Genomic DNA, 14,302 nt, shown 5'->3' on the forward strand with positions numbered 1-14,302 from the left:
CACAAGAACAGTATCATTTCATGATTGAAAAAACACACTCAATATTTTTAAATGCATACTTCAGTGTCAGTGCAATGGAAAACACATCCCATTGGATTTACGGTGACTGCAAGCGGGAGGACCCATTCTTTCTGGGGCAGTGGCCAGAATACACACAGAGAAGAGCTTTTTGGCTTGCGCTGCCCCAGGCTAGGCAAGAGGGCATCACTGGCTTCTATTTCTCATGGGCCAGGGTTCCTGTTATTTCCATATGGGTGATTTCTTCATTTGCTGCTCACTCAGGCTTCCGGGGAGATATCCACCCCACTCCTTATTTACTAAGTGGGGGAGGCAGAGCAGGAGGAAGACGGAGAGAGAGAAGAGAGAGTGCCGCAATCTTTCCCCTCAAAGGACTGCAATAAAGGAGCATATGTATCAACTAAAAAAATTCCTTGGCAACAAAAGCTTTTTAATTGAACACAGTCTCTTCAGCCAACTTATGTAAATTCTATCCCAATTTTGGGCATCTATTTTGAGCACAGAGAGAAGCGGTATGAATCTTGCCCTAAAATTGTGCTCAACAGAAGGGGTGACGCCATATGGATGCCATGTTATGGGAGCCTGTCACCTGCTAACTGAGATGAGAAATTACAGGTTATAATCCACTTCCTGCTGTCTGAGGAGCCTAGGTGGGTGGGGAGCGCTTTGGGTATCAGGTACCGGGTGACCCCTTGATACTTGCGTGGGACCTTCCCACAGGTGACTGAGAGGTCACAGGGTGAAGGATAAGAGAAGCAGTGCCTCTAGATGGGGCGGCAGGGTCGGGGATGGAAAGGGCTTGCTTCTGAACCCAAAGGAGCTGGATTTCCTTCTCCTCAGCCTAAGTGGGAACCTGGCTGATCCTATAAAACTAACCAACTGAGAGTTAGTGAGTGGCTCTTTGGGGACTAGACCAACCGTGAGGAATGGCCTCGTGTGGAAGTTGGGAACTGGGAAGAGGGTGATACACCTATTGCATTGTACCTATTAGTGGAAAAGATGGAGAAAGAGATCCAGGGAGGACTGTTGGACCACTCTGAGTATTCTCCTCCATGGGGAGTTGTGAGTACAACCCACCTCTCCCTCTGTGTCTTAGGGACATGATGAGTTTTGGGATCTGCAGGAGGTTGGCTACAAGTCAGATAACAAAATGTGGGTAGTAGGAACTGCAAGTTGCCTGGTTTTTGTAAATGGCTTCTAATAAATCTGGAGATTTTCTCTGGAAATGAATTTATCACAGATAAAATGATTGTTTAATATGATGTGGGAAAAATCATGTGGACATGTGTTACATTTATTTGTCTATGCCTAACTTGTTTTCCCCCAAAGTCACTCCAAATCACAGGCTAAAATCCCAGGCCAATTCAATTTCAGGCATTTATTCTTTCTCTTTCCTTGCTTCTTAAGTAGGTTTAAAAGCTTTATTGGCTACCTGAGCACACAGGTGTTTCCACCATTAATGTGCTAACTTTGGATGGTCTGAATCGTAGGCTGCATGAAAATGGTGTATAATTGCCTTTCTGAAAAGCTCTTACAGGACTGCACCCTGTGTCCCCAGTGCCTGGTAGAGGACCTGGAACAGAACTGATAGTAAGAAATGTTATTAAATAGATACATACACAATTTCCATTGGTCCTGCCCACTTTTGCTTGGAGAGATAAAGCATGCAAGAGACCAGTGGTGCTGTCAGTGAGAAGTATTATATCCAAGAGTTAAAGCAATAGGATAGAAGTAAAAGAGTTCTTTGTCTAAGGTCAACTGAGAATATGATGGTTGTTTCACCAAGGTTCCCTAGTTTTCTTCTCTGTAAAATGAGGATGATTGTCATATAGCAAGTGATTGATAACTCACTAGTTATAAATGTCCAGATTTATTAGAAGCTACCTATAAAGACACAAATATGCCCACTGATCTTGCTCTTTTTCCTTTGCTTGACTGTTTTCCATGAACCAACTCACCTGGTCCATGGAAAATATTGCTCTTTCTCTCTTATTTCCTCTCTTCCGTTCTTCCTTTCTTCTTTCCTTTTACCATACATGTTTATTCAACACTTATTATATTATAGGCACCATGAGAGTCATTTGGGATAAAAAAGGGAAGGGGCCATGCCTGACTTCAAGGAATTTCTAAAGAAGGAAGCAAACAACCAAATCAATAGTTACACTAGACTAAGATGCACTTACATGGACATATGCAGGGTACAGTGGGAATACAGAAGTGAGATAGCTAAGTCAGATTATGAACCCCTAAAAATAGTAAATGAGGTTCTGAGATGGCTTATAAGATTGCATGGATGTGTACGAGAGAGAGAGAGAGAAGTGGAGGAGAGTAATAATTTATACAATACATTATCTGTGAAAGATAACCGACTACAGATGACATCTATGATACTTCAACGTTGTTTTGAGGAAAAACTGAAGAAATACACATGAGGCACTTATCATAATGCCTGGCTAATGAAAATTCCAAAAATAGTAGTTATTGGTGGTGGTCATAGTAGTATTACTATTGTATCTTGTACACATCAATGAACATTTAAGAATATCTATTATAGGTTAGGTACTGTATTAGGCCCTAAAGAAACATATGGTGTGGTAAAGAATGTGGATACACAAATAATTCATTAGCTTATAGAACATCATGTGTGAAAATAGAAATATGGAAAAGTAAAGCAATAGTATAGAAAAAAGAATGCTTAAAATGGTTGGAATAGTCAGCTGGGCATGGTGGCTCACACCTGTAATCTCAGCACTTTGGGAGGCCTAGGTGGGTGGATAATGAGTTCAAGAGATCAAAACCATCCTGGCCAAAATGGTGAAACCCCGTCTCTACTAAAAATACAAAAAAATTAACTGGGCATGCTGGTGCGAGCCTGTAGTCCCAGCTACTCGGGAACCTGAGGCAGGAGAATCGCTTGAACCCAGGAGGCAGAGTTTACAGTAAGCCAAGATTGTGCCATTGCCCTCCAGCCTGGGCAACAGAGCCAGAATCCATCTAAAAAACAAAGGTTGGAATAGTCTGAAAAGGGCTTTAAAGGATGAATAGGAGTTTGCTATAAGGACAAGGAGCAGTAGAGAAGGGCACGGCAGGTGAAGGAATTAACCAATATGGCATATCCAGGGAATTGCCAGAGAAGATGGGCAGCAGCAGTAGTTGAGGATGAAAAGCCTGTCAACAATGGGATAATATTTTACACAAATTACCCTGCAACAAGGAGCCACTAGATGCATATTTCTATTATCAAACTCATTCAACTGTGTTGTAAGTTGTCTACATTTGTCTTCCCTTCAGGAATGTGAGCTACTTGAATGAAGAAATGTTTATTATTTTTTTCATCCCCTAGTGCCTAGCATATACTATGTACTCGATATTCGTTGAATGATGAATCAATTAAAATCAATTCCTAAGAGGAATTTCAGACTTTCTTGAGGCGATGTATGGTTGGCATTTCAGAAGTCTGGGCACTCCTCCCAGGGGTATTCACTGGAGGGGGTTGAATGGCTATTTTCCATGTATTATGAAAAGGAGATGGTGAAATGTTTTAGCTGCAGTGGAGAGACTGACCTTTTAGCATCAAGCATCACCTAATAATAAGATTTTCTGGGGTACCAAAAATGGGGTGACTGAGAGTGGCCATGGGATCATTTTCTCGATTTTTTTTAGGGACAAAGGACAATGTATTAGGGTTCTCTAGAGGGACAGAACTAACAGGATATACGTATAAATGAAAGAGAATTTGTTAAGAAAAATTGACTCACAATCACAAGGTCAAGTCCCACAGTAGGCTGTCTGCAAGCTGAGGAGCAAGAAAACCAGTATTGGTTTAGAAGCCAGTCCAAGCCCCAAAACCTCAAAAGTAGGGAAGCTGACAGTGCAGCCTTCAGTCTCTGGCCAAACCCCTGAGAGCACCTGGCAAGCCGCTGGTATAAGTCCATGAGTCCAAAAGCCAAAGAACTTGGAGTCTGATGTTCGACATCCAGCACAAGAAAAAGATGAAGGCTGGAAGACTCTGCAAGTCTGCCCCTTCCACCTTCTTCTGCTTGCTTTTTCTAGCCACGCTGGCAGCTGATTGGATGGTGCCCACCCACATTGAGGGTGGGTCTGTCTCTTCCAGTCCACTGACTCAAATGTTAACCTCCTCTGGCAACACCTAGAAACAATACTTTTCATCCTTCAATCAAATAAAGTTGACAATATTAACTCTCACAGACAATTTTGCTGAAAGGGTCGTTTTGGGGATTAATTCTAACTGGAAAGACTCTGCTAGGAGACAAAATCTGGGGGTCTTACAAAATGGTTTTTCCATAGATAAACATAAGGTTGAAAAAACATGGGATAGGCTTTTAGTCTAGGGGACCAGCTTTGACGTCTAGTTGCCTTGGTAAGCTCAAAGGGAGGCTCTGAGGGTGCTTCCCTACCCCTGCCTCTCAAGCAGCAGGTCAGTTTGAGCTCACCTCTCAACTAGGAAAGTGAGAAATTGAATGACTGCTCTTCTCACTTCACAGGGCAGGTTTTTATCCTCTGGGGAAAGTCTCTGTGAATGTCCATAGATTCTGCCCGTAGAGTCTAAGCTCCTTGAGGGCTAGGAGGAAGCAGGCCGCCATTGTCCACTGTTACATATTCAATGTCTGGTACATTTCCCAACACTTTGTAAGTGCTCCCTACATACTCATTGCAGTGAATAAATAAAAATAACAACTAATACTTTTATACCACTTACTATGTACCAGACACTGTTGTAGGAGCTTTGCAGGTATTAATTTATTTAATCCCCACTACAAACCTATCCAGATGGATGGGACTAGTGTGAATAGAAGAAATGCTAGTCCCATTGGACTGCTCTGATAGCATTGCTCTGGTAGACAGAGCAATCTGAGCATTGTCCAAGCCCAGCCACAATGATGGTGCTGGCAAACAGGGGCCTTCTCTTCAGTAAATAAAGGGCAGCCTAGAGTAGATGTGAGATCTCAATGGTAGCTCCCTGACTCTAACAACAAGTAAGGAGGGTTATCTGATGACTCTCCATGATCTAGTCCAGACAGAAAAGTTTATGACAATGATATTCTCAGCTGCAGCAAAGTCAGTCCCTCTGTGAATGATCGCACTGATGATGCAGGTCTCAGGCTCCCCGTGCATGAACACATAGGTGGTAAACATGCTGTTTTCCTTGAAAGTGAAGCGCTCTCTGAGCGGGGCTGTGGGGCTGAGTGCATGTGGGAGCCCCTGGGGAGGGCAGGTCCCCCTAGACAGTTAATGCAACCACAGCTGCTATCCCCGTGGAGAATGGTCTCTTAGTAGCAATTGCTGGGCCCACAGTCAAATCAATGTTGTGCAGTGTAGCTGATGGGAGGTGTCAGTTCTCTTAAGTCTTTCCTTTTCCAGGATAATCCCCTCACTGGACCTGAGGAGCAGAGAAGAGCCGGCTTCTGAGCAGGGTCCTGGGGAAAAGTGCAGGTTACATGTCCTGCACCTGCTTCTCCCTCCCCAGGAGACTGAGGAGTTTAGGGAGGCTTGAACCATCTGTATTTGACACGAATGTTTTCTCCCTAGCTGACCTCACCACTGTGACCTCACCTTGGTGGAGAGCAGCAACAAACTCATAGCTGCTGATAATTGAAACTCAAGGAGGGAAGCAGAAATGTGTGCGATTTGGTAGAATGGGCAATTCAAGACCAATTTGGTTTTGGGATGCATTAGCTGTCCTATTTCACATATGTAACACAGATGTTCAGAGATGGATGGGACCATAGAGGTGATTCATTCCAAAACCTTCATTTTACAATGGGGAAAAGGAAACATCAGGAAAGAATTGATTAAATAATGCCATTTTATTGGGTAGTAGCTGACTCCCAGTCCATTGCTTATTCCAGTAAACAAAATTGTTTCCCAGATATAAACAACTATGTCTACAGAAACAAGCAAATGTTTTTGGGAATCACTGCCATAGATAATCAAGGTGAAGAAAGATTTCTGAATTCTTCAGCCAGCAGGACCCAAAAGTCTAAGTTTTCCTGTAGAGGAGGTGCCTTTGCCTTGGGTTTGCCATTTCAGCAGAGATCAGCTAGTGAGTTGTATCTCCGGTCTGCAGAGCTTGTGAATGGCACAGAAAATGAGAAGGGGTTTGAAGCCAGCTAAGGCCAGGTTTGTATTCTAGTTCTGCCATTTTCCCATCTACTGTGCAACTCCAGGCAAGTCAGTTCGCTTTTCTGAGCTCAGTCTCTTCTTTGGAAAAAGTCAATGACATATGCTACGTACCTGTTCCTTCCGTCTTGTCGACAATGGTCACGTACCAGGCACAAGATGCTCAGGTTTGTTGTCTCTATGTAATGTCTCACTACATCTTCACAGTTTTTTAAATGAGGCAGCAGTTAATATTATAATGTCTATTTTGCAGGAGAGGAAAGCCTGAGGTTTCAAGAACTCAAGGTTCAGTACTAGGTCTTAGAGGAAGACTTTGTTTTAGCTTTGATGCTCTCTGCTAGGCACAGAGACTCCTGAGCAGAATGACAAGACCTTCTGTTTGAGTAACTCATGTTCTGATCAGAGAGACAGACATGTCAGCAAGAGGTTACAATACAGTGCACTCAGATTCTTCAGGACTTGGAGCACTTGTTCCAGAATGGAAGGCCAGGAAAGTCTTCCAGGAGTAGGTGGTGCCTCTGCTGACCTGAAGGGTGAGGAAAAAGTGTCCAGTTGCGGAAGATACGATACTGATAATATAGAGATAAGATAGCTTTTAAAGACCTAGAGGTGTAGACTAGTTTGAAACAGATTGAGGACCTACAGGTAGTTGTGTGTGACTAGAGTAGGGTTGGGGTGGGTGTGTGAGGAGAATTAGCCTGGAGTCTGACTGCCAAGTGCCACACATACCATGTGAGGGAGGGATCTTGACCCAAAGCATTGGGAATCCGGGAAGAGTCTCAGTAGGGAGTGACATCATCAGATGCGAGTTTTGGCAAGATCACTACCTATCTCACAAGATTTCTGTAGGAACAGTACAGTCTACTGTAAAACTGTTTCAGATTGTGGCTGAGCAAGAAGCCAAAATAACATACAAGGCAGCTAATTAACAGCGTTTTCCAAACCTCTGACCTAGGTGTTTCTACCTCAGCTACCTTGCATTCCTTCCTGACCTCATCACAGACACTAAGCCCAGTCTGAGTGCTATTGTAGAAGTCCAAGACTGGCAAGAAACAGAGCAGGAGAATGGGAAACCACAGGGTGGACGGTTGCATCTCTGCAGCTCCTCCCCTTCTGGGTTAGAGGAACCTGGGTGCACTGACTGGCAGGCAAGGGTATCCTGCTCCTGGGCTCTCATCCACCCTTCAGGGAACAGCCTAGTTGGCCTACTTGCTGCAGGAGCATCTGCATCTCTGCTTAATTGGATTCTCATCTTTTTAAAAATATATTTTTGTGTGGTTGCCTAGAGGCATTCAGATAATGGGTGCATTTTTAATAGACCCAATAAGTAAATAACTGTTATTTTCTCCTCAAGAAATCCAGGGGGGACTAGAGTTCTATTGCAGCTTTGAAAACAATCACACCAGAAACTGGACTAAGAGACATTCTTGCACAGACTGTCTGGGTGATTCTCATTGTTGTTGTCAGGACAGATGAGACCCAGGTGTCACCAGACACAAGTATGAATCAGCTTAGGAGTGTGTGGCGCTGGGGCAGCTGCCCTGCCGCAGACACCTGAGGGTTCACATGCTGGCAGCTAACCCCCTCTAGTGTTGATTAGAATAGACTATTTGCAGCTGTGGGAACAGACTTGCATGTTGAGGCGGTAAATCTGTGAGTAGATGCCCCACCCCATGCCCCACTCTCTGCGTCTCAGGCCCACAGTACTGAGACCAATGGTTTAGGGTTTCTAATTTTGTGTTGCATGGTGACTCCATGACCCTTTTGGTAGTCTGCCCTGATTGCTCCCCCATAACCAAGGCCTCTCTCATTCTAGGCTGCAGGGCCCTCCCCATGTCTCCCTGAGGTGTGACACTCATTCTTATCGCCACACTGTGTTCATGCCACTCTTTCTACCTGAAATGCCCTCCCCTACTTCCACTCTAATTCTTTACATTTCAGATTTCAGATCAGGTTTCACTTCCCCTTTCCCTCCCTCACTACAAGTTCTTCTCTGCAAATCTTGCAGGACTCAAGCACCAATGTCTTGCATTTGAGATAAGCCACTTCATGCTTTTATGTAGCTCTTAATGGTTACAGAAGCTCTTGCAGGGGCAGAATGTTGATGGGCATCTTGCATGTAGCAGTTATCCCCACCTTGTTTATCCCAGGAAGCTGATGGACTACAGCAACCATCGTTTAACTCTTGCATAGGAGCAGCTTAGACATAAGATAGTTTCTCTACCTGCCCTCTTCACCTTGTTGTCTCTGTCACACCAAACCCCAATCTTCTCTGACAACTTCCCAAAAAATTCTGGGTTACCAGCACTGCCAAACCCAGTGTGAATTCTATGCCTGGGCCTAAAGTATTCCAGCCTAGTTCCAAACTTATTTTTAATCTGTGGTGAGCGTGAAACTTAAGTGACATAAAGGGTGGTTGTTTGAGAGCCATGTCCTGTGCTTGTGTATTGTTTTATGCTGTATCCAGCCACATTCTTCCTCAGAAAAAGAAAGGAGGTGAGCTTGGCCCTAATAAACAGCAAAGCTCTCATTAGAGGGAAACTCTCCAGGCCTGACCCCTTATTAAATTGATTGGATCCATTTTACAGATTTGTCCACTGAGGCAGCCGTGCCCTGATTGCATTTTAGGAGGATCACAAGTCAAGAAGTTCAGCTTCTGAGCTAGCCAGACTATCACCGGTTCTTTCTGCACCCTGAACTTTTACCCCTCCTGTTTTGCTAATGGAAATAGGTTAATTCAAAGTCACAAGAGCAACTTTGAAGTGGAGGCTTGCTTGAGATGAAGATTATAGACTTTAGTTTCTAATGAACCCTAATGGAACCTTTCTTCCTGGGAAGATGTAGAGCAGCCCTTCTGTAAATCTCCATTCAAACCTCTGCAAATGCTATCAGCCATTGCTAAAGCAGATCTCAGCAAGTTTCTTTGTGGCCTTATGCCTCATATGTGCTCTTCCTTTCCTCCCTCTTTCCACCTATGGTCTCTATTCTACTTTAACCACCTCTAATTCCTTCTTGCCTAGATTTAACAAGGTCCCTCTCAACCCCTCTCTCAGAGAACAGAAGTTAGTAGAGGGAATGCCACAGGGTCCCACTGCCTGCAGAACCTCTTCAGCTGAATCCCAAAGGAAGCTCAGCAGCTGATGGGGAAGTGATTTATAATCCTAAACACAGTTCTTTCACTGTTGGTTCTGGCTTCTTGCATCACAAATCGCTTTGCATATTAGCATTACATTGATGACATTCAAAACAGGTGCAACTGCCTATAGAACAGCTGCCGCGGCCCACTGAAAGCTTCAAGCCAAGACCCGAGGTGCATGAACCCTCCTTCTGATAAGCTTCAAAGCAGGTAAAATCATCATTAAAGGAAAACTGACTTGTAAGTACGTGAAAGATTGTAGTTATTGCATCTAACCAGAAAGAAAAGCTAGGAGCCAGCAGCCAAGGGAATCTTCTTTAAAAATGTATTCAACTGAACAACAGAAAAGAAATTGCCATCTCAAGAGTGTTATGACACAACTTTAAGATGCCAAGACAGGAGACTGTTTGTATTTTCCTGCAATAGAGGGGTCACAGCCTGGAACTGGGGCCTGGGAGGCAGCATGGTATGGAAGGCCAGGGAGCACAGGGTATAAGGTCCTACTTTAGAAAAAATGGAGCAAGAGGTTGTATTACGGGAAAAAAAAATGCAACCCAAAGAAGCCTGTGAATATCAGATTTGGAGCCAGCCTAGCTAATGCTGGACCCTAATATGTCACCCATGATAATTTTGATCCTGAAGGATAATTTCTAAGATGTATTCCATTTAAAAGAAAGTGACCTAAAATTTTTCACAAAAACAGGCTGGAACTCAGAAGGAGGGTAAAACTTAAGGTGGCCCTGGTCTGACTTCCACATGCAATTCTGGCTTCTACTTTTATCCCTATACTACCATTTACTGAGCACTTAGAATATGCTGGGGGCCAAGTGTGTGGTTGTGAAGACCACAACCATATCTGATAGGTATAAATGTCATCTAACAAATGAGTTTAACAAATGAATAAACAAATAACTAACAAATGAGTAAACTGAGGATCAGGGCAATTGTTACCTGTCCCAAATCACACATCTCGAAAGAGGCAAAATCAGGATTTAAACACCAGCTGCCAACCCTAAAAGGGATTGACCCTCTTTTTTCAGAGTACTGTGTAATTTATTTCACAGCCATAATGAAGCAAGAGAATGTGAGCGTAGATAAAGCCTCCTACACAATCCTCTCCTTCCTCTGGCCTGTATACAAATAGCAAAGTGATATTACAAAAATGATGGGGAAGGCCAGGTGCGATGGCTCACGCCTATAGTCCTAGCACTTTGGGAAGCTGAGGAGGGCAGATCACCTAAGGTCAGGAGTTCAAGAGCAGCTTGGCCAATGTGGTGAAACCTGTTTCTATTAAAAATATAAAAATTAGCCAGGGGTGGTGGTGGGCACCTGTAATCCCAGCTACTTGGGAGGCTGAGGGAAGAGAATCGCTTGAACCTAGGTGGCAGAGATTGCAGTGAACTGAGATCACACCACTTCAGTCAAGCCTGGGTGATGACGAGACTCCTTCTCAAAAAAAAAAAAAAAGATGGGAAATAAGTAATAAACAGATGTTCTCTTAGCACAACTTCGTAAGTAATACTTTTTCAGATTTCAACAGTGTTACTGATGGGTAATTGACACAATATAGGGTATGTGTGTAAACCAATGTATAAGACATCGGTTGGCTGGAATGGTCTTTTGATAGACTGGCCAGGGCAGCCCCTCTTCCCAGCACCATGGCTCTGGGGGATTTAAATCCAACTGCTCAGCTATAGTCACACCTTCATTGCTGCCTGAGCTGTTTTTGCCCATGGTTAGGAAAGGGACTGGGATGGAGAATTCTGCAGAAATAAAGCCCCAACGTGTGGGGACAGACTCGGTTTAACCCAGGTTCTTGTACTTCTGGCTGCCCTCCCTCCTTCCTTGGTGAGTCAAGGAATCTTAGAGGTGGGAGGAACTGCAGGGATCACCTGGCTCACATCCTTCATTTTATAGATGAGGAAGTTAAGACTCAGAGAGATGAAGATGATCCATAATGATAAACAGATGATGACCCAGGTCTGCTGACCTGAGGTCGCATCTTTCAATGACCACTTCCTCATATGTCCATACTGCAAAGCTTTGTCCTAGTTGTTTCTCTGGAGGGTGTGGATGGGTGTGGGAAAGGGACCACTTCCTTCAAGAGAAGAGGACCTCTGTGCCTGTGTACAGCCATTGCCCAATCTCCTGCCCCAAGCCCAGCCTTTGTAGTGATGGAGCAGAGGCATCTTGGTAAGGGCATTGGGTCAAGCTTTCAACGAGGTTCTGCAGGCAAGGAGCTACAGCAAAGCAGATCATAGGAAACGGAGAAGCCAGGGCATCCTTACATAGTCAAGTACTGCGAGAATGAAGGAGAACAGCTCAGGCTATTGGCTAATATCTGCGTTTTAGCCTACTATATGCACCAGGCCATGCGCCTGGTGTCACAGGGGCATTCAGACATGAAGAAATGAACAGCATACAGCAGGCAGAGGCTCAGAGATCTTACTGCATATGAGAGGTAAAAAGACATCTACACAGAAGAAAGAAAACAGAGCACTTGCAATGAGGTGGGGCAGAGCTCCCTGTGGACTGGGGTCCTCAGGGCAGCATCAGGTAAGGGCGAGCTTAGGAAGGTCTCTGTGGGGACAGCATCTTCATTGTCAGGAAAAAGGGCTAGTCTGGCTTGGTCTGGGACTGTCTCTAGTCCCACACTTGTACAGCTGTCACTAGAGAAATTAGTGTTCACCTGACCTCCACTTTAGACACAGACTCTCCCCTTCTACTCTACCAAGACTTCCACTGGGCTCCATGGCGTTGCAGGATCGATTTTCCCCACCTTCTGTGTCTCCAAGTACCATCCAAGTAATCACATCTGTGCAATGCTTTGGGGTTTAAAGACTCTTCAGCACCCATTGCCACAGTTCTTCGCCATTACCTGTAAGGTGCATGGGGCAGTGTCATTATTATTATAACAGTGGAGGACATTCAGTTTAGGTACCCTGACTAGTAGAAGATAAAGCTGGCCTTACGATTGTGTTTTCCGGATTCCTGCATGAGATCATACCACCTCTTTGCCTCCCGTCTCTGTGCTGATTGTATCTGCACCCTCCATGACCTGAGACCAGCTGAAATGTGGGCCAGGTCCTTAGGTGGCGGGTTAGCTGGAGTGACAGGCCTGGCGTGGAGACTGCGGACCATGTGAGGTGCTTCTTTTGTTAGACAGCTGTCCCAGCACAAGCGGCTGCCAAAGCCTATGTGGAAATATGGGGGTGTCTGGGAGAACATTTAGGATTTCAATCAAGGAGCCGAAGTGCATTTGCTTTTTCATTAATCCCCACATTAATTAGTGTCATTTGCAAAAAGAGCCTGATGCACACTTGTGTTTGCTGGAGCCTCAATTGACAATCCTGGGAGGCTGTGATGCAGCCTCATTCCTGCATGCTGAGTCGGCCCTGCTGCAGGAAAAAAAATGTAATTTTGTTTCAAAACCTGAGGGAGGTCTCAAGGTCTCTCTAATGGAGACAGAAACAACAACAACAACAAAAATATGGGCTACAAGGTTCCTCCCGACTTGTGCCTTGGCCCAGCAGCAGTAATTACACAGATTAGAAGTTGTGCTTAAAAAATCCTCTTTCCCATGTGCCCCCACCTCACTTCCTAGTGCCCCTCATGGCTCCTGCTTACCTTCCTGACAGATAAATACCTGGGATCCCCTCATTGACGCCTCACTGCGGCTCCTTGGCACTCAACCAATTCAGCTTCTGTATCTCCCCTGGAATATTCCCCTGTCTCCCTTCCTCAGGGGCTGATGCAGAATTTTGGAGACTTCCAAGGGAGAAGAGCAAGATAAAAATTGGGGGTCTGGGGGAGAAGTTCTAACAATAACAGCTACATGAAAATAATATTAATATCATTTGCTTATTAAGGACAAGCCGCGGGCCTCACTGTTTTCAGCACTTCACCTGTACTAACACATTTAGGTAACGCTATCCTTCTCATTTTAGAAATGATGCCACTGAGTCACAGAGAAGTTAAGTAATCTGCCCGCCAACACTTGGGTCGACGTGGTCTCGTTCCATCACTTGGGTGATGGAGCCAAAGGCCACGTTCACAACCACTAGGCTGCCCTGGCCCCTTGGTGTGATTTGTCCCCTCCTAGGGTATGCTTCTCTCATCTCTGGTCTTATTTCTAGTTGTTTCTTGACCCTTCACCATTTCCCCATTGGCCCACGACCTTCATCATCCTGGCAGGTGGCAGGGCCTTGCCCTTTGACCTCCTCCTACCTTCACATCAGCGTTTCAACATTTGCTTTTCCTAGTCTCTGGATATCAAAACTCATCAATTTCATAGCTCTCCCCCCGTGCCCTGCTACAAGCTTAGACAGCATGGTTGTCAAGCCAGAACCCCAGCAGCCTCCCCCATTGGAAGTGCCTGGGGTGGGGTGGGGTGGGGTGGGAGCTGAGTGGGCAGAGTTTCATCCGCAGCGCCATGTACCCACTGTCTTCTGCCGTGCGGTTCACAGAAAAGAATGTTTATTTCACTCCTAAAAGTCAACGTGAAAACATTGGTCGCCAATTCTGTGAAGAAACTCATTGGTAGCTTGATGGGGATGGCATTGAATCTATAAACAACCTTGGGCAGTATGGCCATTTTCACGATATTGATTCTTCCTATCCATGAGCATGGTATGTTCTTCCATTTGTTTGTGTCCTCTTTGATTTCACTGAGCAGTGGTTTGTAGTTCTCCTTGAAGAGGTCCTTTACATCCCTTGTAAGTTGGATTCCTAGGTATTTTATTCTCTTTGAAGCAATTGTGAATGGAAGTTCATTCATGATTTGGCTCTCTGTTTGTCTGTTACTGGTGTATAAGAATGCTTGCGATTTTGCACATTAATTTTGTATCCTGAGACTTTGCTGAAGTTGCTTATCAGCTTAAGGAGATTTTGGGCTGAGACAAGGGGGTTTTCTAAATATACAATCACGTCATCTGCAAACAGGGACAATTTGAAAGTTCATATGGAACCAAAAAAGCCCGCATTGCCAAGACAATCCTAAGTAAAAGG

The 14,302-nt window shown here is 44.7% G+C and overlaps 1 long non-coding RNA gene across 1 annotated transcript in view; it reads left to right on the top strand.

The window, feature by feature from the left end:
- The first annotated feature begins 552 nt into the window (after positions 1-552).
- The window catches only part of LOC108542301 (uncharacterized), a 36,881-nt gene continuing 23,131 nt past the window's right edge, over positions 553-14,302 (top strand). Inside the window, exon 1 of the long non-coding RNA XR_001889227.1 lies at positions 553-668. This is a non-coding gene — a long non-coding RNA (uncharacterized LOC108542301). The remainder of the gene's footprint in view (positions 669-14,302) is intronic.

The sequence above is a fragment of the Rhinopithecus bieti genome, unplaced genomic scaffold (assembly GCF_001698545.2).
Source record: "Rhinopithecus bieti isolate Rb0 unplaced genomic scaffold, ASM169854v2 scaffold_20150, whole genome shotgun sequence".
NCBI classification, from domain to species: Eukaryota; Metazoa; Chordata; class Mammalia; order Primates; family Cercopithecidae; genus Rhinopithecus; species Rhinopithecus bieti.